This window comes from Tursiops truncatus, chromosome 8, assembly GCF_011762595.2.
Source record: "Tursiops truncatus isolate mTurTru1 chromosome 8, mTurTru1.mat.Y, whole genome shotgun sequence".
Classification (NCBI taxonomy): Eukaryota; Metazoa; Chordata; class Mammalia; order Artiodactyla; family Delphinidae; genus Tursiops; species Tursiops truncatus.
Window position 1 is genome coordinate 52,468,635 of NC_047041.1, and position 22,312 is coordinate 52,490,946.

Consider the following 22,312-nt stretch of genomic DNA (forward strand, 5'->3'; position numbering starts at 1 on the left):
TTATTGCTGTTATTAGATTTGTCACTGAACTTGTATTTAACTATACACAGGAACAGATTAAAAGTGTTTGTGTGCCTGGGAGGCTTGGAATTGGTTTTCCAAGAAAAGAGATTTAAATGTGTGAGAAAGGAACAAATTGTTCCCTTAGAGACTAGGATATCCTGGGAAATCTCCTATAAGTTGCTGAGACTATGTCTTCTCATAGCCAGAATATTCCGAGGAACAGGGGAGAAGTCAGCCAGTGGCCCAGCTGTTGGCTCGACAGGGTCAGTGATCCATATGTCTGGCCAGGTTTGTCCTTCTGGCATCCCAGCCTTGGGGGCAGGGGGGTTGCACGTCCCAAAGAGTGGCGGCCCTGGGTGGCTTCCAGACAGCTGCTTTGCTGCAAAACAGAACACAGGGGAGTCTGAGGCACACCAGGAGAAGGGAGGATTGGCGCTTTCCTGGCTCGGGTGGGCCTTGTAGGCAAGGGAGCCCCAAACCGTGGAGGGGGCAGGGGGACTCCCCAGGGGCCTGAGCCATCGCGCTAGATGCTGGTGTGGAAGAGCTCCATCTGGGAACCTCCCCACCTCACCCCACCAGCAGCAGCAGCAGTTTTACCCAACACGTTGGCAGTACATCATCCCAATCCATCTCCTTGTTGAGTTGACAGGCCTTTCTTATTGACTGTGGACTCGGTGTCAGCCCCGTGCTGGCCGCCAGGGGAAGCAGGGCAGTCGTGACAGTGAACACTTGCTGATTTCTTCCCACAAGCTAGTCTGGTGCCGGGTGCTTCCTGGGATGCTCCTCGGCACACCAGGTCCCTTAGGTAGGTAGGCAGGCAGGCAGGGTCCCCCACTTTGAAGAGTAGAAACAGAAACCCGGAGAGGTCGTGTTACTTGTGTAAAGTCACACAGCTGGTAAGAAGCAATGCTGGGATCCAGATCCAGGTGCTGTCTCTGAAATCCACACTTGTAACCTCTACTGTATGCATTATTGCCCTGAAGTGAGTTACCATCTGGCAGAGAAGCAGAGATAGCAGGGCACTCACAGGGCACATCATGGACCCTCTCTGGGTTAACCCAGGCTGGCTGGTCTTAGAGGCTAGATACTGCGATGGGAACATAGTGGGGTTAGACGCAAATACAGCCAGGTTGAGCCCTAGTTCTGCCACTTACTGGCTGTGGGGCATTAACCCCTCTGAGCTTCTGCAAATCAGATAAAGATATTTATTTTGCCAGATTACTGAAAGAAATTGTGATAACTGGGTGTCCCGGTACCTCCTAGGTGTCTTTAAATGGCAAACAGTACTAGGATTGCTTGGACCTGGGAAGTTACAGCTACAGGGAGCAGTGAAGGTTTGCTCCCCTCCCATCAGGAAGACCAGGCCAATAATCACGAGGGCCTCAGTTGGGAAGAGGACTCCAGAGGTCCCCAGGCCCACGGCTCTTCTGGCAGAATGCAGCCTGGAGGTTGGCCGTGGCAGGGGACTCATCTTGTTTTATAAACTTCCCAGGGCTGGATAATGCAGCCTCCTCTCGCCACTCATTCAGACTGATGAAAGAGTTTGAAAGAGTGTAAAGGAATGTGTACTCCCTATTAAAGATATAAGTTGTAAGTTCTGTCTTTGTTGGTCAAGAAAGGCTTGTTGAGTGTGGGGTGCTGCATGAGGACACAGAGTTTGACAAGCAGGGGTTTGGTGTCAGACCTGGATTCCAATCCTGTCCTGCTGCTAACCTCTTGGGCATGTCACTTGACCTCTGTGAGCTTTCACTTCCTCCTGTGAAAAGGGGGCAGTCCTAGCTCTCTGGAAGGGCTGCCATGAGGACCGAAGGCTGGCTACAGGGGCTGCTGCTGTAGGCTGGACCCCATTTCCAAGAGTGACCCGGCCCTGCTTCTTCACCCCCCTCCCCATTCCCTATCAGATGGACCAGAAGTGCCCCGGCTGATCCAAGGTCCTGGAGATGGACACATCTCCTGCCAGGCGTGGCTGACTCCAAGCTATCTTGTGGGGGAGAAGAAACAGATCCAGCCCCAAGCTGGGTCTAGCCTCAGATCCTTTGATCTATCCCTGGACTAATGCACGGCTTGGAGCTGGTGCAGCCGCTGCTCTGGGACAGCCTGGAGCCGCTGGCAGCCTCGTAAATCAGGTCCCGGCCTTTGAAGCTTCCGCAAGCTCCCTGGGAGAGCCTGAGCGGCTTGATCTCCTCGCCGAGGGATCTCCTCCCCTCTGGTCTGGAGTCTCCAGGAGTGACGGGGGCCTGATTTACGGAGGTCTGTGATTTACGGAGGTCTGTGACAGCAACAGCCTGGCCTGGGAGAGGAGGCCCAGTAAAGAACGAGTCTCCCTATGACCTGGTCTCCTGGGCCAGGGAGACAGTGGGAGCTACCCCGAAGTGGGGGGTTGCCTCCCCCTGGGCCTGTGTGGGCGACACTCCCATCCCTACTAGAATTCGGGCCTCCTTGCTGGAAAGGTTCATCTCTTCCCTCCAGAGTCCCTTCAGACAAGAGTGAGGGAAGGAAGGGACTCTCAGTTGACGCCTGGAGAGAGGAATGGTAGAGGGAGCTGGGTTTGGAGTCACCTCTGGGCTCCTGGCCCAGCTCCAGCATTTCCTAGGTGTGTGGCCTTGGACAAGTCTTTTCACCTTCCTGAGCTTTGGTTTCTTCTTCTGTCACTTGAGGTTAATAAATGGCAATGGTATAGAGTGGGTGGGACGGGTAAATGAGCCAGCAGACGTAAGGCACTCTGCACAGTGCCTGCACACCCTCGGCTCTCAGAGGAACCTCTGCTCCCTCCTTTCTCCTTCCTCAGCCCGAACCCCCAGGCCTGGTTCCAGCTCCATGCTTGGGTCACTGTGCAGGCCTGTGCTCTCCAGGCAGGGATCTATGAATTTGTCTCTGACCATCCCAAGCTTCTGGACCAGCGCTGTCCAGTAGAACTCTGCCGCTCCCAGTCCTGTAGCCACTATCCACCTGTGACTTTTGTACTTTTGAAATGTGGCTAGTGTGACCAAGGGACTGACCTTTATCTCACTTTAATTAGAAATTTAAATTTAATGAGCTGCAGGTGGCTAGTGGCTGCCATACTGGACAGCATAGTCCTGGACCATGAGGCAGACCCGACTTGCTTGGTATTGACTTAAATATGTGACCTTGGGTGAGCCATGTCACCTCTCTGCACTTCTAGTTTCCTCATCTGTAAAATATGGGCCGTTGGTACAACTAGATGAGGCAAGAAAACGTGCCTCATTCGTAGACACACATGTTCAGTATGATTATTCAGTGTTTATTGAGCTGAGAGCAGTGAGAGGGCATGACCCCGGTCTTTGGGACGTCGTGCAGGTGAGATGTTCACCTATGACGCAGAGACAAAGGGGCAGTTCCAGCCCCTCCTCCAGCTCTTTCTGACCTCTAAGCCAGTCCCACTCTGGCTGGGGCCTCCGTCTTCTCTGCTCCGAAGACTTTCCAAATAGGACCATAACTGCTTTCAGGATCAGCATCTCCCCATGCTTTTCCATCTTAGCAGCTTGACCTCCAGAGTTTATCATCAGACGGTGTCTAGTTAGAGGCTGTAGCCACCATGCGGGAGAGAGAGGATGGGGCTTTGAATGGGGTGGGTGCCTCAGGAACACGGGGAGGGGGAAAGGAAAGTAGATCCTCTCCACCATCCTTACAAGGTGATTTTTAGTCCTCATACCTGTCACTTCACGGTCCCAAGAGGGCCACCAGAGCGCATGTGTTACCACATTTAAGACGTGAATTAGGAGAAAAGTGGTATCACCTACAACCCTCCCTAAACTCCCTCTGCCAGTGGACTTCCTTTTCCACCTTATTGGCCAGAAGTGGGTCACATGGTTGCCATTAGCTGCAAGGGAGGCTGGGAAATGGGGTATCTGGCAAACAGAAAACAGGCTTGTCTTGACTGCCTGAACCAAATCATGATTCATTGCCCAGGCCTGAGCATGTGGCTTTCCCAAACAAAATTGGGCTTGCACTAGTCTGGGAAAAAAATGGCCCTGGTGTTGGCCACTAATACTGCCTGCCTCGGTAACCATTGCACAATTAGTACAGCACTTTACAGTTTACCAAGCACTTTTGATTTGTGATTTTCCAGTTTGTGAGACAGCACAGGGATTGGAATCCGCATATTACAGATGAGGATGATGAGGCTCTGAGAGGTAAAATGGCTTAGTAGGCCAGTAAGCACTAGATTCCAGTTCTCCAGACCCTCAAACTGCCTCCTGTAGATTGGGAAAATGACCCCAGCTGAGGGCAAGGACTAACAGTCATTGAACTTTGTATCGCAGATATCTGGCTCAACGGCCTGGCACAAAGTAGGTGTTCAGTAAATGTTTCATGGATGCATTTAATGAATGCATTGCTTTAATTAATTAGTCCTCATCCCTGCCACTGAGGACTTCAGTTAATTTATTAACTTGACCCAGGGTGCACGGGATGGGAGTAATGGGAGTTGGCCACCTATTCTTCCTTCAAAATAGGGAAGCATCGGGCCTCCCTGGTGGCATAGTGGTTAGGAATCCGCCTGCCAATGCAGGGGACACGGGTTCGAGCCCTGGTCCAGGAAGATCCCACGTGCCGCAGAGCAACTAAGCCCGTGTGCCACAACTATTGAGCCTGTGCTCTAGAGCCTGCGAGCCACAACTACTGAAGCCTGTGTGCCACAACTACTGAGCCCACATGCCACAGCTACTGAAGCCCCTGCGCCTGGAGCCCGTGCTCTGCAACAGCGGAAGCCACCGCAATGAGAAGCCCGCGTACCACAACGAAGAGTAGCCCCCGCTCGCCGCAACTAGAGAAAGCCCGCACGCAGCAACAAAGACCCAACACAGCCAAAAATAAATAAATAAATAAATTTATTTTAAAGAAAGAAAAAATAGGGAAGCATCGTCCCTGTCCACACCTGACTGGCTGGAAGCATGTCACTTCCTAGCACTCGAGCTAGACATGTGAGAATACAGAGGCCAGGCTGAGGGGGGCCCCGTAGCCAGGAAATGGTTCACACACGTGACTCAGCCTCTTGAGAACTCAGTCCCGAAGCCAGGAGTGCTCCCTCAGGGGACAACGAGAAAGTTTGCTGGGAAAGAGATGAGGAGGGGGAGCCAGTGGTCATTTGCCCAAAGAGTAAAGCAATCTGGCTCCATCAGCCTTGCAAATGGTTCAGCTCAGCAAACATCGTATCCGTTGCCACAAACCTGTTTCAAAAACTTGCACTTGTTACTTTGAAAGCCAGCCTGGCCCACCAGACTGGGTGCTCCTGAAAGCAGACTCTGGGCCTTCCCTGGTGGTGCAGTGGTTGAGAGTACACCTGCCGATGCAGGGGACACAGGTTCGTGCCCCGGTCCGGGAAGATCCCACATGCCGCGGAGCGGCTGGGCCCGTGAGCCATGGCCGCTGAGCCTCCGCGTCCGGAGCCTGTGCTCCGCAACGGGAGAGGCCACGAAAGTGAGGCCCGCGTACCGCAAAAAAAAAAAAAAAAGCAGACTCTGAATCCTCTCTGCATCCCCAGTGATTGGCAGCACAGGGATAGTGTAGTTGGATGTAAAGAAGGAAAAGGACCACCCCTTGCCTCCAGGGCTCATTGTTTTTTGAAGGAGACAGATGCCCACCTACACAACAGACACAGATTCCAGCACACTGAGCTGTCTAGCAGACACGCAGACACTGGGCTGGCTGCGGTCGTGATTGGACGATGGGGCCACAGGTAGGAGTCAGACTGCAGGTAAGAAGGGAGAAGGGATCTGATGAAGCTCCTAGAGGATTTAAGTCTGACTTCCATGAAAGGAAGGAATTGTAACTGGCAGCCAGCAGGGGAAGGGTATTCTGGATAGAGGGCCCCATGTGTACAAAGGCTTGGAAGTGGGAGAGGACAGGTGGGCAGGGCAGACTGGCATTGAGTATAATGTGTTTGAGAAAAGGGGGTGGAGATGAGACAGGTAACAACAGGTATCAGGACGTGAAGGGTGGTGTTGACATCTTACACTTCTGTACTTCTCAGATCCCAATGTCATAGGAATCACCTGGGGACCTAATTGCAGATTCTCATTGAGTAGGTATGAGGTGGAGCCTGAGATTCTGATTTCTAATAAACTCCAGGTAATGTTGATGCCACTAGTCTGTGGCTCAAAGCTACTCTGAGTAGTAATGCTTTAGGCAATAGGGAGCCATTGAATGTTGTGAGCAGGGACATGACGGTAATCTGATTTGCTTCTTAGAAAAATCACCCTGAAAGCTGTGAAGAGGCTTCAGTGGGGTAGAAGTATGCAGACAGGGCGAGAGGTTTATTTTTTCTATATCTCCAACACCCTAGGATGGTGTCTGGCTCGTATCAGATAGCCAATAGATACATGTAAAGGAATAAATTAGCCATTTATGATAGACTTTTTAAATGAAAAGACAGGAAGAATAGATGAGTCAAGTTATGCCAGGCTGATAAGCCAATATTATATAAAACACTCCTTCAGGCAAACAAATTGGGAATATGTCTTAAGGCAGTGGTTTTCTAACTTGTTTTTGGCCAAGGATCTCATTGCTTAAATGAAACCCGAAGTCGAGGCCCAATATGTGAATCAGATAAAAAACAATTCACTGCCCTGGTTGGTGCAGGGGTGGGGGCCCTGGACCTGACACCCTACTCCTCCCCTTTTCTTCCCTCTCCCGATGGCTGGCAGATTCCCGCTGCATCATCAGACTCTGGAAAGCATCAGGTGCCCCCAGGAAGCCAGCCCAACTGGCTGGGTGAAGTGACTCTTCTGCAAGATTTTGGATGGGGGTTATCTGTTTCTGGCTCGGTTTCCCCTGCTAAACAGTGCAGGCCTACAGGAAAGGACCATGCAAGACCACCTCGGAAGCCTCATGCCCAGCACAGGGACCTGGTCAGACAAGGCACTCAGGGAAGGTTGATGGGCAGAGGTGGATAGGTGACCCAGCAAATCCCAAAGAAAGGGCTTGAGTTCTCAGAGCCCCAGACATATAACCCTGTCCCTTCCAAACAGGAAAGGTAGTGTGGGCAGCAGAGAGATGCAGGGGATGGAGTCGAGATTTTAGGGCAAAACAATTCTGGGTTCAAATCCCAGCTTGGGCACTCACTGACTGTGCAACCTTGGATAAGTCATGAGCTTCTCTGGGCGTTGGCTTCTCATCAATCAAATAGGAATAACAAGCCCTCCTTCGGATTTGCAGTAGAGAATGAGTGGGTTCAGATGCAAGCAATGCTTTCTACCAGTGCGGCCCTCTTCACACGCCGCCACTGTTGCCCGCTCACAGCCTGCCTTTCTTCTGTGCGAGTGTCTGCACACTGCATTTAAGCAGGCAGCATCAGTCACACTGACAAATCTCTGTGCCCCTGGGTGGTGTTCCTAACCAGTTAGAGGCTTCGCATTTATTCTCAACTGTTTGTTATTATAGTTTTCAAATAGCCGAGTATTTAACTATCATCAGTCTGATGGCTCCTAGAGATTCGTAGCTCTTGTGCAGTGCTGGCAGGTGTTCCAGATGGCAGCTGCAGCCTAATGGAAGGGACAGTGGGCACCAGAACATGGAGATCAAGTCCCGGCTCTGCTCCTTGCCAGCTGGGTGACCTTGGACACGTCACTTCACCCCTGGGAGCCTCAATTTTCTCAGTAAGGATAACAGATATTTGTATAGGACTTCCAAGCTGCATGTGACACTCCAACCTCTGGATATAACTGATCTTCATCGTCTCCATGATATGGCTTAAAAAATTGAGACTCTCCGTGTGGGGCTCTCAATCCTAGCTCTCTTAAAACGCTGTGTGACTCAGGGCAAATCCTTGCCCACTCTGATCCTCAGTTTATATAAGATGGCAACAATTTGGCAAACAAGGATCACCAGGCACATACTGGGTGCTCAGTAGACAAGAGCCACAGTTTGTATTCACCGTTTATGTATTATTGGCGTTTGCTTAGGATCACAAAGCCAGATCTCAGAGTAGAGTTCTCCTGTGCCAGAACCCCACATTCCTGCCTGCCTGCCTGCCACACTTCCCTGTTGAAATGAGGTTGTAGAACCTACCTCTCAGGGCAGTAGAGGGTGAGCGGAGGTTGCCTGATTGTCAGTGCTGTGTAAACTCTAAAGTGCCAGGTTTAGGAAATGCCCCAGCATTATGTTTTCTCAGTGTGGCCCCAGGGCCTCTCCCTCTGGCAAGGTAAATCCAATCGCTTGTCATAGACTGTAAATTTTAAGCCTGGACTTTTTCTAGATGGTGCTCAACGTCATTCTGCAAGCCCTTCCCATTTGCTTCTCATTTTAAGGCTCCGATTTAAACACTGTTCTGTTGCACTGAGGATAAGAAGAGAAAGAAAGGCAGCAGGCTCCTTCCTCCGGCATCAGGCTGAAGGGCACACAGCTCAAGAAGACTGAGGCAAAGGGGCCAGTTTCCAGCCATGTGGCCTCTCTGAGGGGCCTGGTCCTCCTGGGGGCTGGTCCCTGCTTTGTGATGCTCCCTCAGAGAGGACACAGAGCCTGAGCCAACTAAATCCCTCTCTTTGAAGGTGGCTCAGGTTTCCCACAGGCCACTGCTTTAGGGACCACTCTCCTCTCCTCCCGGCTGGCCAGAGTTGGAGGAGGGCTGGGGCTCTGGTCTGGAAAGGTTCTAGAACATACTCCCCCTCCAGGCCCCCAGATGACCGCGTGCGTCCTCGGAAGAGGCAGGATGGCAGGGCTACAGATAATTCCCCATCTCACAGATGAGGAAATTAAGGCCCAGAATGAGCTGCCCATGGCTTGTACCTAGTGAATGCAGGGCTGAGATTCAAACTGGAGCATTGTTCAAAACTGGTGCCCTTTCTGTCTTTCTGGAACGACAGTCCTTGCATCCCAGCACAGCTCTGGGCACATAGTACATTTCTAGTAAATATTTGCTCAGTGACTGAATGAGTAGATACATAATGCTGAATAGGGATATAGATGTCCTAATACATTAGTGTGAATGGGGTAGAGAAATCCAAACCTGCATCACGGCCAGAACGCGATACCTTATAACAACAACAACAATAATAATAATAATAGTCATCATCATCATGGCAGCCAAGTGCTAAGCCTTTTCTAAGTACTTTGCACATATTAACTCATTCAGTCCTCCCAAAAACTCTACCTTGTAAGTACAAGTGTTCTCTCCACACTTTAGTGTGAGGCATTGAGAGCTTCAATAATGTGCCCAGGGTACACAGCTGGGGAGTGACAGAGCTGGGGTTTGAACCCTGGCTGTCTGGCTGCAGGGTCGATGCTTTTAGCGGCTCCGCGCTGCTTTCTCTCTACCAGGAAAGCCCTCCTCTGTAACCCGGAAACAGTGATGACCTGCACTCTGCCTGGCTCAGCTTCACGGTGTCTTGGTGACTTTTGAGATAGGAAGGGGCTTCGCGTTGGAAAGAACACACTGGACGAATCTGAGGAGTTGCCTAGTAGAGGCCAGGCTGGGCCCTAGATAATGTGGTCCCCCTGGGTTCCCGCCCTGGAGAGGAGCAAGCAGCGCCCCCATCCCACTGCCTCTCCAGGCTGGCATCACCTTAAAGACTGGTACCGTTCACAACTGAGCTTAACAGCCCTAAAAGAAGGCAGAATCAATGGAGTGACAGGCAGAGCTTGTTAATGAAAACAAATTTAGGGCTACAATAAAGAGAACAAAGTGAGGGTCTGGCCCCAGGAAGCAGGACTGCGGCGACCCAGCTGTAACATTAGCCAGCAGAGGGTCCAAGGGTCAGAGCTTCCCCACAGAGAGGACAGGCTCGAGGCCCTCCTGGAAGGCGGAGAGGCAGCTGTGGCCACCGAGGCGGGGCTCTGCTCAGCCCATGTGAGCCCACTGCGGTGCTCGGGCAGTCTGCTGGTTCTGGAGGAGCATGGTGTCTGTCCTCAGAGCTTGGTGCTAACATCTGCCGGTTCCTCTCAAAGGAACTCACGGGCTGACCCATGGCTGACAGCAGAGCTGCTTAGTGGGCCTATGCCTGCTGGGTGGTTATGCATTTGACTGGGACGCCCCATGGGGATTTGGGGCTGGATGGTACCAACGACGTGAGACTTGTGCTAACAGGCACCTCTGATCCCGTGCACTGGGGTTCACATCGCAGCACATTTCTGTCCAGCTGGAAGCTTGGTTTGGTCAGAATCCTCTTAGCATGGGGATTGGCATTCCTGAAACATATGGAATTCATCCAACAACATTCCTTCCTAACTGTGGGGTAGTAATTCATTTCCTTGTCTGAGAAACCCTCAGGATGCACAGAGAATTTAAGGCAGACCTCTGCACTTAGGGTCAAAGACCTGGGCTGCATCTAAGCACTGCCTCTTGCTGGCTGTGTGACTTTGAAACAAGCACTTCACCTCTCTGAACATCAGTTTTCTGTCTAATATAGGATCATGACATACCTTCTCAGAGGTATTTGTTCATTTATCCAGCCAGTCATTATTTATTAAGTGCCTACTGTTTTCAAGGTTCAAAGTTGACATTCGGTGCTGAACAAGATAGACATGATCCCCACCTGCTTAGAGCATATAATTAAGCAACTACTTAAACATAAATGTAATTTTGAAAAATTCCAAAAAAGAGAAGTACAGGGTGGTGGATTAAGTGGCACAAAAATGTAGAAAAATGTATAAGCTCTGAAGTACTGTTTAAACATTAGGTGTTAGTCTTTTCGTCCTCGTAACATTTCCTCTTATTTTTTAAGGTACTTTAATGATCTGAGCCTCAGTTTCCTCATCTGTAATACGGAAATTATAATACCTATATCAGTTAGCCTTTCTATGTAACAGATCTCTGTAAAATATAGTGGCTGAAAATGACCATTTTTTTCAAATTTTTATTGACATATAGTTGATTTACGATGTATAAGTTTCAGGTGTACAGCAAAGTGATTCTATTATACATATATATATATATATATATAAATATATGTATTCTTTTTTCACATTCTCTTCCATTATAGGTTATTACAAGATTTTGAGTATAGTTGCCTCTGCTATACAGTAGGTCCTTGTTGGTTATCTATTTTATATAGTAGTGTATATATTTTAATTCCAAACTAATAAGGAGTTTGGGATTAAAATGACCACTTATTGGTTCCTGTTTCTCAGGGTCAGAAATTTGGGCTGGGCGGAGCTGGGTGGTCCAGCAACTGTCCTCTGGGCTCACTCCTGTGGCTGCAGTCAGTGGGGCTGGTTGGCTCAGCCTTGGGTCTCTAGCGATAAGCTGGACAACGTGGGTCTTGCTACATGATAGATGTTTTCCCAAAGTAGCAAAACAGGCAAGCCCAAACACTCAAGGGTTTTTCATGCCTCTGATTCCCGATTGCTAATATCCCCTTGGTCAGTGCAATCACATGGCCAACCCTGGAGTCAGCAGGGAGACTACACAAGGGTGTAATACAGGGAGGTATCATTACTAGAGCAATCAACCCCCATACCTAACTTCCAGAGTTGAATTTAGGAAGTTGAAGTTGAATTTAGTTGGGAATTGAATCAGAAGAAGGCACAGAGGTAATTATCCTGTTGATAATGGAGTCCTTACTTATGCACCATGCATAGAGTTAAGTATTGCCATGGATTGCCTCATTTAAGCCTCAGGAAAGCCCTGTAAGATAGTAGATACTATCCCCATTTTATAGATGAGGAAACTGAAGCTCAGTCAGTTTCTTTGTCCAAAGTTGTACAGGAAATACATAGTAGGTTCAAGGTTCAAACCTAGGTTTGCCTGACTCAAAAACCTACTTTTTTTCTCTTCCGGGCTGACCTTTTTTTTTTTTAATTTATGTATTTTATTTATTTTAATTTATTGAGTTATATTGATGTAAAATATTATATAAATCACAGGTGTACAATATAGTGATTCACAATTTTTAAAGGTTATGCTCCATTTATAGTTACTATAAAATACTGGCTATATTCCTGTGTTGTACAATATATCCTTGTAGCTTATTTTACACATAACAGTTTGTACCTCTTACTCTCCTATCCTTAACTTGCCCCTCCTCCCTTCCCTCTCTTCACTGGTAACTACTAGTTTGTTCTCTGTATGTGTGAGTCTGCTTCTTTCTTTATATTCACTAGTTTGTTGTGTTTTTTAGATTCCACATATAAAGTGATACACAATATTTGTCTTTCTTTCTCTGAGTTATTTCACTTAGCATAATACCCTACAAGTCCATCCAGGTTGCTGCAAATGGCAAAATTTCATTCTTTTTTTATGGCTGAGTAGTATTACATTGTATGTATACATTACATCTTCTTTATCCATTCCTCTGTTGATGAACATTTAGGTTGCTTTCATGTTCTGGATATTGTAAATAGTGCTGCAATGAACACTGGTGTGCATGTGTCTTTTTGAATTATGGTTTTCTCTGGGTATATGCCCAGGAGTAGATGATATTGCTTATATGTGGAATATTTTTTTTTTAAAAAGGTACAAATGAACTTATTTACAAAACAGAAGCAGAGTCATGGATGTAGAAGACAAACATATGGTTACCAGGGGAAAAGGTGGGGGGAGGGATAAATTGGGAGATTGGGATTGACATATACACACTACTATATATAAAATAGATAACTAATAAGGACTTACTGTATAGCACAGGGAACTCAGTACTTTGTAATGACCTATATGGGAAAAGAATCTAAAAAAGAGTGGATATATGCATATGTATAACTGATTCATTTTGCTGTACACCTGAAACTAACACAACATTGTAAATCAACTATGCTCCAATAAAAATTTAAAAAAGAGGTAACTGTAGTTCATGCGCAGTTGTAAAAAATAGTACAAATATATCCTGGGTACCCTATTCCCAGTTTCCCCCAGCAGCAGCATGTTGCAAAACTATTGTAAGAGAATAGATATCACAACCAGGATATGGACATTGGTACAATCCATTCATTTTATTCAGAGTTCCCCAATTTTACTTGTACTTATTTGTATGTATGCGTGTGTTTACTTCTACCCTGTTTTATCATCTGCGTCCAGTCAAGATAGGGAATATTTCCATCACCACAAGCATCCCTCTCACTGCCCTTTTATAGCCACACCCACCTACCTCCCACCCCTACCCCATCCCTAACCCCTGGCAACTACTAATCTGTTCTCCATTGCTAAAATGTTGTCATTTCAAAAATGTTATATAAATGGAATCATATTGTATGTAACATTTTGTGATTGGCTTTTTTCACTCAACATAATTCTCTAGAGATTCATTCGTATCATTAGCTCATTCCTTTTTCTCGCCAAGTAGTATTCCGTGGCATTCCATTTACAATAGCCATTCAGCTGTTGAAAGACATCTGGACTGTTTCCAGTTTTTAGCTATTATGAGTAAGGCTTCTATGAACATCTCTGTACCGGTTCTTGTGTGAACCTAAGTTTTCATTTCTGAGGGTTAAATGCCCAAGAGTGCAATCGCTACGTTGTACAGCAACTGCACGTTTAGTTTCATAAAAAACTGCCGAACTGGTTTCCAGAAGGGCCGTAATATCTTATACTCCTGTCAGAAATGTATGGGTGATCCAGGGTCTCTGCATCCTTGCCAGCATTCAGAGTTGCCACTATTTTACATTTTAGCTCGTCTGATGGGTGTGTGGTGACACTGTGGTTTTCATTTGCATTTCCCTGCTGGCCGGTGATGTTGAACATCTTTTCATGTGCTTATTTGCCATCTGTATATCCTCTGCAGTGAAATATCTGTTCATATCTTTTGGCCATTTTCTAATTGGGTTGTTTGGGTTTGGTTTGGGTTTGGTTTTTTACTGTTGGGTTTTGAGAGTTCTTTATGTGCTCTAGATGCTAGGCTTTTGTTGGATATGTGGTTTGCAAATATTTTCTCCCACTTTGTAGCTTGTCTTTTCATCCTTTTAACAGTCTTTCACAGAGCATGAGTTTGGATTTTGGTGAGGTCCAACTTTATCCGTTTTTGTTGGTGTGGGGATTGTGCTTTTGATGTAGCTTGTGGTTTTGACCACTGTGCTCTACTGTTCTCTGAAGCTTTGGGAGAGAGGAATCGTGATCTGGAGGGGAGGGATTGGGCTTGTCTGTGAGGTTTGAAGGCAGAGTTAGGGTCAGTGGGAAGGCTCTGGAAGGAAGCAAACTTCAGCTCACTATCAGAATGAACTAAGGCCAAACTTAGGGGATGAAACACGTTAGGAGTAAGTGGTATCATCGGAGATCACGCAAAGGCTGGCTGGTGTCCTTGGGGACGCAGAGGAATGCACGCATCAGATGGGGCTGGGCCACTACGGCCTTTATGATCCCTCTACCTGTAAGAATCTAGGATAGTGGAATCTGAATTACCCCCACCTGATTGGACGCGTCTAACAAATATATCCCCCAGAGACCATCCAGCTTGCGACATTTAGAAAGGCTTTGGTTGGGGCAGGTTGAGCCAGGCTCCACAGGAGGTGGCCAGCAACACCACAAGGTCCGCAGTTGTCCTGTCTGGGGGCAGAATGCACCAGGCCAGAGGCTTAAAGGGCCCAGTGTCAGGGTCGGGGCCTCTTCCTTGCCCTCTGTCCCCAGCCTGGGGGCCAGCAGCATGGCCACCTGCCCCATCCCCACCCCAGCCTCCTCTTCTTCACTCAGACTGCCAAGGAGAATCCCTTTCTTTACGGCACTTAGGAGACTTAATTACCACAGGCGAAGTCCTTTGAGGCCTTGGATGAAAGGGATGGGAGTCGTGCAAGCTTGATTAGGCTTGTAGAACTCTGGGCACAATTAGCTCCATGAGAGACTGGCCCTCCCTTTATCTGTCTCCAGTTCTGTGTGACATACAGCAGCTAATTATTGAAATAAAAATTGCCTGACCACCCAGCTGCTGGAAAGAGGGCCCTGATACCTATTAAGTCTGCCTTTAATTATTGGAGATGGCCGCAGCTTCAGGCAGTTGGGGTTTTCCCATCGTTATGGGCCTTTTCCTCCGCCTCTTTGCGACTTGAGTACACGGAGATGTAAGCGAAATTCTGCCAAAGCCACTTCTGTCTCCCTTGCTTTCCGGCTGGACATCCCTTTCTGGGACACCTTCGCTAACAAGCTTCGTCTGCTGCAAGCACCGCTCCTGGCACCTCCCCAAGGGGCTTTGCAATCTTTGCACTTTTACAGAACTCCTGGGCCTGAGAGAGAGAGAGAGAGAGAGAGAGAGAGAGAGGGAGAGAGAGAGAGTGTGTGTGTGTGTGTGTGTGTGTGTGTGTGAAGCTGAGGGCTCCTGCCTCTTCACTTGTTGGCTGTGGCCGTCAGCAGGTCACAGCCTCTGAGCCCCAGCTTCTCCTCTCCATGAACGCAGGGCCCTGGACAGCTCTCGGAGGGCACAGCGGTTGCAACCTTCACCATTTCCAGGAGCCTTAAACTAGTGCCTGCTTCCCTGGGGGGCTGGTTTTCCCCTCCAGCTCTCCCTGTTCAGCGCTCCCCGCCTTACAGAGTGGAGGCCTAACATAGGAACCCCAGGTAATTACAGGATAAGCCTTGGACACCACAGGGGATGCGCGATTAATCGGCTCAACTATCTCTCCTTGCCCCTGATTATCTCATCATGTGGTCCCAGAAACCGACAGAAAATCAGAAGTCGGTGTAGGGCCCCTGTGCACTTTTTACAGAGCTAACACTCAAATAATATGGGTTTCAGGCTTGACCCTTGACTGGGCTTTCTAGGGAGAAGGAAAGAGGGCCCTATCAGGAGGGGCTGCACTGCAGAAGAGACCGTTTCTCCAGGTGTTGTTCATGGAAAAACTGAGTCCCAGCAGACAGCACATCCTGAGGCCCCCGGGGGGGTGTGCCCCGTGGGAATATGGTGTCCGGTGCAGGAGAGAGTGGGGGTGAGGGCCATGCAGACTACACCCCACAAGAGAGGCATGTGGGCACTCCCCTCTCCTTGTCCCCTGTTTAACTCCTGCTCAGACTTCCCTTCTCAGCGCAGGTGTCACCTCCTCCAGGACACCCAAACTGGTGTCCCTCTCTGACCCACAAGTGTCTGTGTCAGCTGCTCTTTTGTGTTCACTGTGCTGGAATCACCTGTAGGTGTGTCTGTCCCTCTGACTGCTTCTGGTCAAACTACTCGTTCCCAAGTCTTACCCTGGATTTTTTGGGGGGTTGGGAAGAAGGAAGGATTAATTACTTGCAACAAGTAAGGAGAACACTGGGGGTCTGTTCCCAAAGCAGTGTCTCCCCAGACTGCAAAGTTGGGGAAGCTTTAAACTAAGGGTGCGTGCGTATTCACGAGGGGGCTCGAGCAGAGGAGAGTTCAGCATAGAATTGGGGCAGAGGTCAACAGAGTCCAGGCTGTAGTTGATTGAGGTCAGGAAGGTTGATGTCATTCCGTCCTCCACCTGGGTGAGGGCCTTACTTCCTGATGTCAGGACTTACTGAAGCTCAGGTTCTTTATGTCTCAAGACAGAAGGAATGCAGTGAGAGGCAAGGTGACAGGTAAGAAGGGGATTTATTTAGAGAGGTACACCACATTCCACAGACAGAATGCCATCTGTCTCAAAAGGCGAGAGCGGCGCTGGGAGAGAAACACCCCGCAGAGTGTGAGCCATCTCAGAAGGTGAGAGACCTCACCCTGGATCTTATAAAGCCTTGTTAGGTGGGAAAGAGGGAGTGAGATAGATGAACCTGGGGAAAGGATACTGGGAAGGTGAAATGTTCAGTCTAATGAGAAGACTCAAGGATGCACAGACTAGTGCCTCTTCAGTCTGTAAGGCTCTCGCCAGGGCAAATTGTTAGACTTATTTCCTGAGACCCCCAAGGAGCACAGCTGAGGCTTGTGGAAGGAAGCTGAAAGGAGGCAGGTCCAGCTCCATGTCAGGAAGCACAATCTCATAGCTAGAGCTGTCCCTGGGGGGAACGAGGTCCCCAGATTTGGAGGGGGTGTGACCACCTGGTGGGGATGGGACAAGAACCTGCTGACCTTTGATGGTTCTTTCAATCGTAAGACAATAAATGCCACAGGTTCTGATTCTGAGATGCCACCATTTGTAAAGGGGCATCATTTGGCTCATAAATAGCTTTGAGAGGAGAAACGATAGATGATGGAGGAATCCGGATACCCCGGAGCCCCCGTAATAGCTCCTGTTGGCCGAGGGCCGAATGTGTCCCCTGTCCTGCGTGCGCTCAGCCCTGGGAGGGGTCGGGGCCACCCTGGTGGGAGCTCCCCCCCAGCCGGGATTGGAGGAGCGGTGCCCGTACAACAACCAGCGGCCCTTTGATGCCTGACCTGAAGGGCGACATGGCTTCTGTGGGCAGCGGTACCATCTGTCACCTGCCTGCCAGCCACTGATTAGGGATGTCCCCACAGCCAGGCTGGGCACAGGGCCACACTCCACTGTGCTCTCAGGAAAGCCCTTCCCCTGGCCCACAGTGCTGGCTTTCTGGGTGGGGACACTTGGAGATGAAGCTGTAAAAGCCCAGGTCAGGTGCTAACTGAAGAATTCTGGAGGTTCATCAGAAGAATTAATACTGCTTAAAACACTAAGTGAGAGAGCAAACAGAAGAGTTAAGCAAACTAGAATAAGGGGTGACCTGCATGAGAAGCAGTACAGGCTCTGATTAAAAGCTTGAGCCTGAGGGTCGCACAGACCCAGGTTTCAATCCTCACTCTGCCCCTTCCTTGCTGTGGTCCTCTGGGCACGGCATTTAACCACTCAAAATCCCGGTTTCTTTCATCTATCAAATGAGAATGGTTCAAGGGCCTGGTGAGGGTTAAACGAGGTAATGCATGTAAACACCTTGCCTTTAGCCACCCTTATTATAATCACTCTCTTACCATTTCAAAAGGCAAAGGATTCCCTAATGTGACAAGATCAGGGAAATATGCTGTACCACAGGGAGAAGAGAGCAATCAGATTCCAGTCTTGGCGTTTTGTGTGAACTTGAGCATCCCTTTGTTTCTCCGAGGCTCAGTTTCCAAATCTGTGGGATACGGTGCCTACCTCTTTGGTTTGTTCATAGCCCAGCACAGTACCTGGCACAGACTAGGTGCCTCTCTCCCTGGCATTCCCCTTCATATCACACCGGAGTTGTGAACAAAGGACTTGCCAGAGCAAACTCTGAAGGAAAGTAAAAATTTATGATGACTTTATGCACACACACACACACAGATACTGCCTAGGACTTATATTTTGCAGAACACATTTTAGCTCAAATATTTATGAGCCCTTTTTGACACACTAAGAACTGAAAATATCACCATGTGCTTATGCTAAGGAAAACTTATAAAACTTTAGTCCAGTAGGAATTCAGTCAATTTCCTGGCTTGTCTCTGGTCATTTCCGAGGTTGCGAGGAAGTCCAGGGTTGTAACAGCCCCCGTTTCCCTGAGGCTTTGGCAGGGGCAAAGGGTCCTCGGCAGGTCTGTAGGTCTGATGACGTCTCCCTGTGAATGCCCCAGGCCCCTGCCTCTCATAAGTATTGCCGGAGCCCATGTAAAGGGCCCAAGTTGGCTTTTTGAGTTTCTCCCAAACACCAAAAGCTTTGTTTCCCCATCTCCTCTTCTCTCCCCGAGTCCCACATCCTCCTTGTCTTTCTTCCAGGCCAGCTCCTGGCACCAGAAAACCAGCTAGAGGACACGCTCCCCTGGGATCGCCAGAGCCAGGCTTTCTGCCACCTGCACTTTTACATTGTACTGTCCACTTGTGTTATCATCATTCATGGAAGTGCCTTTTTATATTTTCTACCAGGCTCTTCACCTCTCAAGCTTCACCTTAGACCTCTTTCCCTCACTGAAGTTTGGATTCTGTCTGTTCCCAAACTCCCTCACCCCTCCCACTTTCATGCAGGTTGTGACCTAGAATGGTCTTTTTCAAACTGTAGGTTGGCAATCCATCCATAATTCTCTTTTAGTCAAATAGAATAAGAGAGAAAATACCAGATTCCACCCTTGAGGAAAGGTTAGGCATGTTTTTTGAAATTTTTGTTTTAGTTAGAACTTTGTAGATTTATGTGTGTGAAATAAATGTTTACTGTAGGTGAGAGAACATGGGGAAGTCACAGATCTAGACTCCTTTTCTCTCCTTACCTCAAAACCATCTGGCCTGTCTCACTTTTCCTTGACTTTCTTTGGTCATAGTTTAGATGTCACTTTCTCTGAGCAGTGGTCCCTTAATCATCTCTCCACCTTTGGCCCACCTGACCTAGGTTAGGGGCCACTCTGGTGTCCTTCCCCTGCCTCTCTCCCTGTCTGACTTGCCCACTGTCTAGAAGCTCCAAGGAGTAAGAAGCTCATTTGTCTTGTCCACCGAGGCCTCACACAAGGCTTGGAAAGCAGGGTAGGAAGTCAGTGTTGGGGGGAGGCGGGGAAGGGGGAACAGGGGGAGAGGAGGGGAGGGCAGAAGGGAACCTCATGTCTTGCCTTCATGCAGCTCCCACCACAGTTAGGAGAGAACAGTCCTTAGCAATTATTTACCGAATGAATTAACCTCTGGTACTAGGTGTGTGTAATACCTTTCTTCAGGTTTAAACATTTTCTTCTGATTCAAATCTAGACCCTGATATTTGGAAGCCATGTGATTTAGAGCAAATCACTTAATCTCTTTGAGCTTGTTATCTCATTTATAAAATAAAAGTAAGAGAAAATATAAAATAAGAGGATAATATCTAACCTGCCTAGTTGTTGTAGAGACTAGAAACAACATGTACAAAGTTCCCAGCATGAGTAGGTATTAAATTAACAATCATTTTGGGACTTCCCTTGTGGCGCAGTGGTTAAGAATCCGCCTGCCAATGCAAAGGACACGGGTTAGATCCCTGGTCCGGGAAGATCCCACATGCCACGGAGCAACTAAGCCCGTGCACCACAACTACTGAGCCTGCGCTCTAGAGCCTGTGAGCCGCAACTACTGAAGCCCACGTGCCTAGAGCCCGTGCTCTGCAACAAGAGAAGCCACTGCAATGAGAAGCCCACGCAGTGCAATGAAGACCCAATGCAGCCATTAAAAAAAAAAAAAGTCATTGTATTGTCACTGCCTCTCTTCCTATCACTACCATGTGTCTCCAGGCTTCCCCACGTTAACAGACCTGTTCAAACCTTCCAGATCCATCTGAACCAGCTCCATGTAAAAGAAAAGTGGATTTTAGAATCACTGGCTCACTGGTTGTGTGAACTTATCAACCAACTGGCTCACTGAGTCAGCTCTCTAAAATGAGAAGTAATTAGGGCACTTCCCTGGCGGTCCAGTGGTTAAGACTCCATACTTCCAATGCAAGGGGCAAGGGTTCAATCCCTGGTCAGGGAACTAAGAGCCCACATGCTGTGAGGCGTGGCCAGAACAAACCCAAGTAACTAGAGTTCCCGTGGGTCTGTGTGGGAAGCACTAACCACAGCACCCAATGCAGACATGATTCTTCCCTTCTCTTGGCCAGAGCCCACTCTCCTTCCCCGTAGATAGACCAGAAATGACCCCCGAAAGTTATAAACTACGGTTCATGCTTTATCAAAGCACTCATCATTGATGGCCCCTATGGCTGACACCCCAGAGAGACGGTAGCTGCCCCCGCAAGGCTTGTGTCCTGCTCATCTCTGGGCTCCAGTCCCAGCGCGAGACTGGTCTGTAATGGGTTGTGGAAATGAACTCCTCTGCAAAGGCACATTTGTGTGCTCGGGGCTTACCTGGCGAAGAGTTTCAGCAGGCAGTAGGGGCGTGCGTCCGTGAGAGTCGAGTTGGGGTGGCGGGTTGTTCTGTGGGCAGTGAGAGGAAGCAGAGGAGGATCAGGAACCGGCAGGTGGGGAACCCAGAGGTCAGCAGGGTAAGCAGGGACTGACTTGTGTAGGCATGGACGTGTGCGGGTGCTTCTGACGCCCTTCCCGGCACTGCTCCCCCCCTCCAGGGTCTCAGCATCGCTATGCTGCAGACTCTTGCTCCGAGAGGAGCTTTTCTCCACTGTTACTTCTTTCATCCCGACCTCTTCTTTTTCTCTCAATTAAATGCCAATTTGAGGGACTTCCCTGGCGGTCCAGTGGTTAAGACTTCGCCTTCCAATGCAGGAGGTGCAGGTTCGATCCCTGGTCCGGGAGCTAAGATCCCACATGCCTCGTGGCCAAAAAACCAAAACATAAAATGGAAGCAATATTGTAACAAATTCAATAAAGACTTTAAAAATGGTCCACATCAAAAAAACCTTTAAAAAAATGCCAATTTGAGTGTGAACCATGACTGATCTCCCATCTGTTGAAAAAAAGTAAATATTTACTGAATTACTATATTAAGACTGAAAAGGAAATGAGAGCAAGGCAGATTTCTCCTTGCCTCTGATTTGTAATAGGGAAGCCATGAGTTTGGGGACTGTGTTCTTAATTTGCAATTACTGAGCCTCTGCCTTGAAGCCATTGTCTTCAGTCAACAGGTACACACTGGTAAGACACATAGTCATCCACCAACTTAACAGCCTAAAATGTGTCTCAGCCTTATTAACGTATGTTTGAGGGAACGTTCCTTCTCCAGTTATAACTGACATCTAGCTGGAGCCTTCCAAAGTATGCCTTTTAAAAATAAAAGGCGGGTTTTTTCTGATGATAATAATGGCGAACATGTATTGAGCGCCCATTGTGTATCAGGGATCATATGTCCCAGGGACATGTATTAACTCATTTCATCCTCAGAACCACCTAAGAGGTGGTCCTTCCCTCTTGAGAGGGAAGAGAGCATCCTCAGGCCACAGGGATACCGATACCTTCAATGTCCACGATCAAAAGCAGAACTCGGAAATCGCTAGCCCTCAGAACAAAACTGACCCATCAGTGTGTTTAACTTGGCCGACATGTAATAATGGATTACATTTAAAAATCATACATTTTACATCCAAGTCCAAATTTCCAGCTTGTCATAAAAATTCACAAGACCCCCTACACTCCTATGTCACAGCATTGGTAGGCACTGAACACCCACTGCCCCGTTGAACAGGCCCGCCCTCTTTGTTGGTCAGAGGCCCCACCCTGGGCACTGAGACTCCTTGATGACAGCTCTTGCGCTGTTGTTTCTCTAATAGGACAGTGACGCAGTAGAAGGTTTTGTATACCCATGTTGCTCTGGAAAGTGGAACAATGAAAGAACTGAGAAGGTTGTATGTTTCAAGAAGGAGCGCTTATCATCCTTTGTGTAGGATATCCTGCTTTCCTCCTGTGCTGACCTCCTGGCTCTTGTAGGGGGCTACGTTTGCTACCCCAGAGCCAGAGGAAGACATCTGGAAAGAGAAAGGCGGTGTTATAAGAGCTTTAAAAAATGTGTCGGCCTAGAGCAAAAGGGTCAAGATGGGGAAAAGAGGAGAAAGGGAGATTAGGAGCTTCCTACCAGCCACACAGCCTGGCAAACCTGACATATGCGGCAGGTGCCGCGGC

At 48.5% G+C, this 22,312-nt stretch overlaps 1 protein-coding gene across 1 annotated transcript in view; it reads left to right on the forward strand.

Moving 5' to 3' along the window:
• TENM4 (teneurin transmembrane protein 4) overlaps positions 1-22,312 on the forward strand; it is a 739,181-nt gene that overhangs the window by 326,512 nt on the left and 390,357 nt on the right. The window lies entirely within an intron of this gene.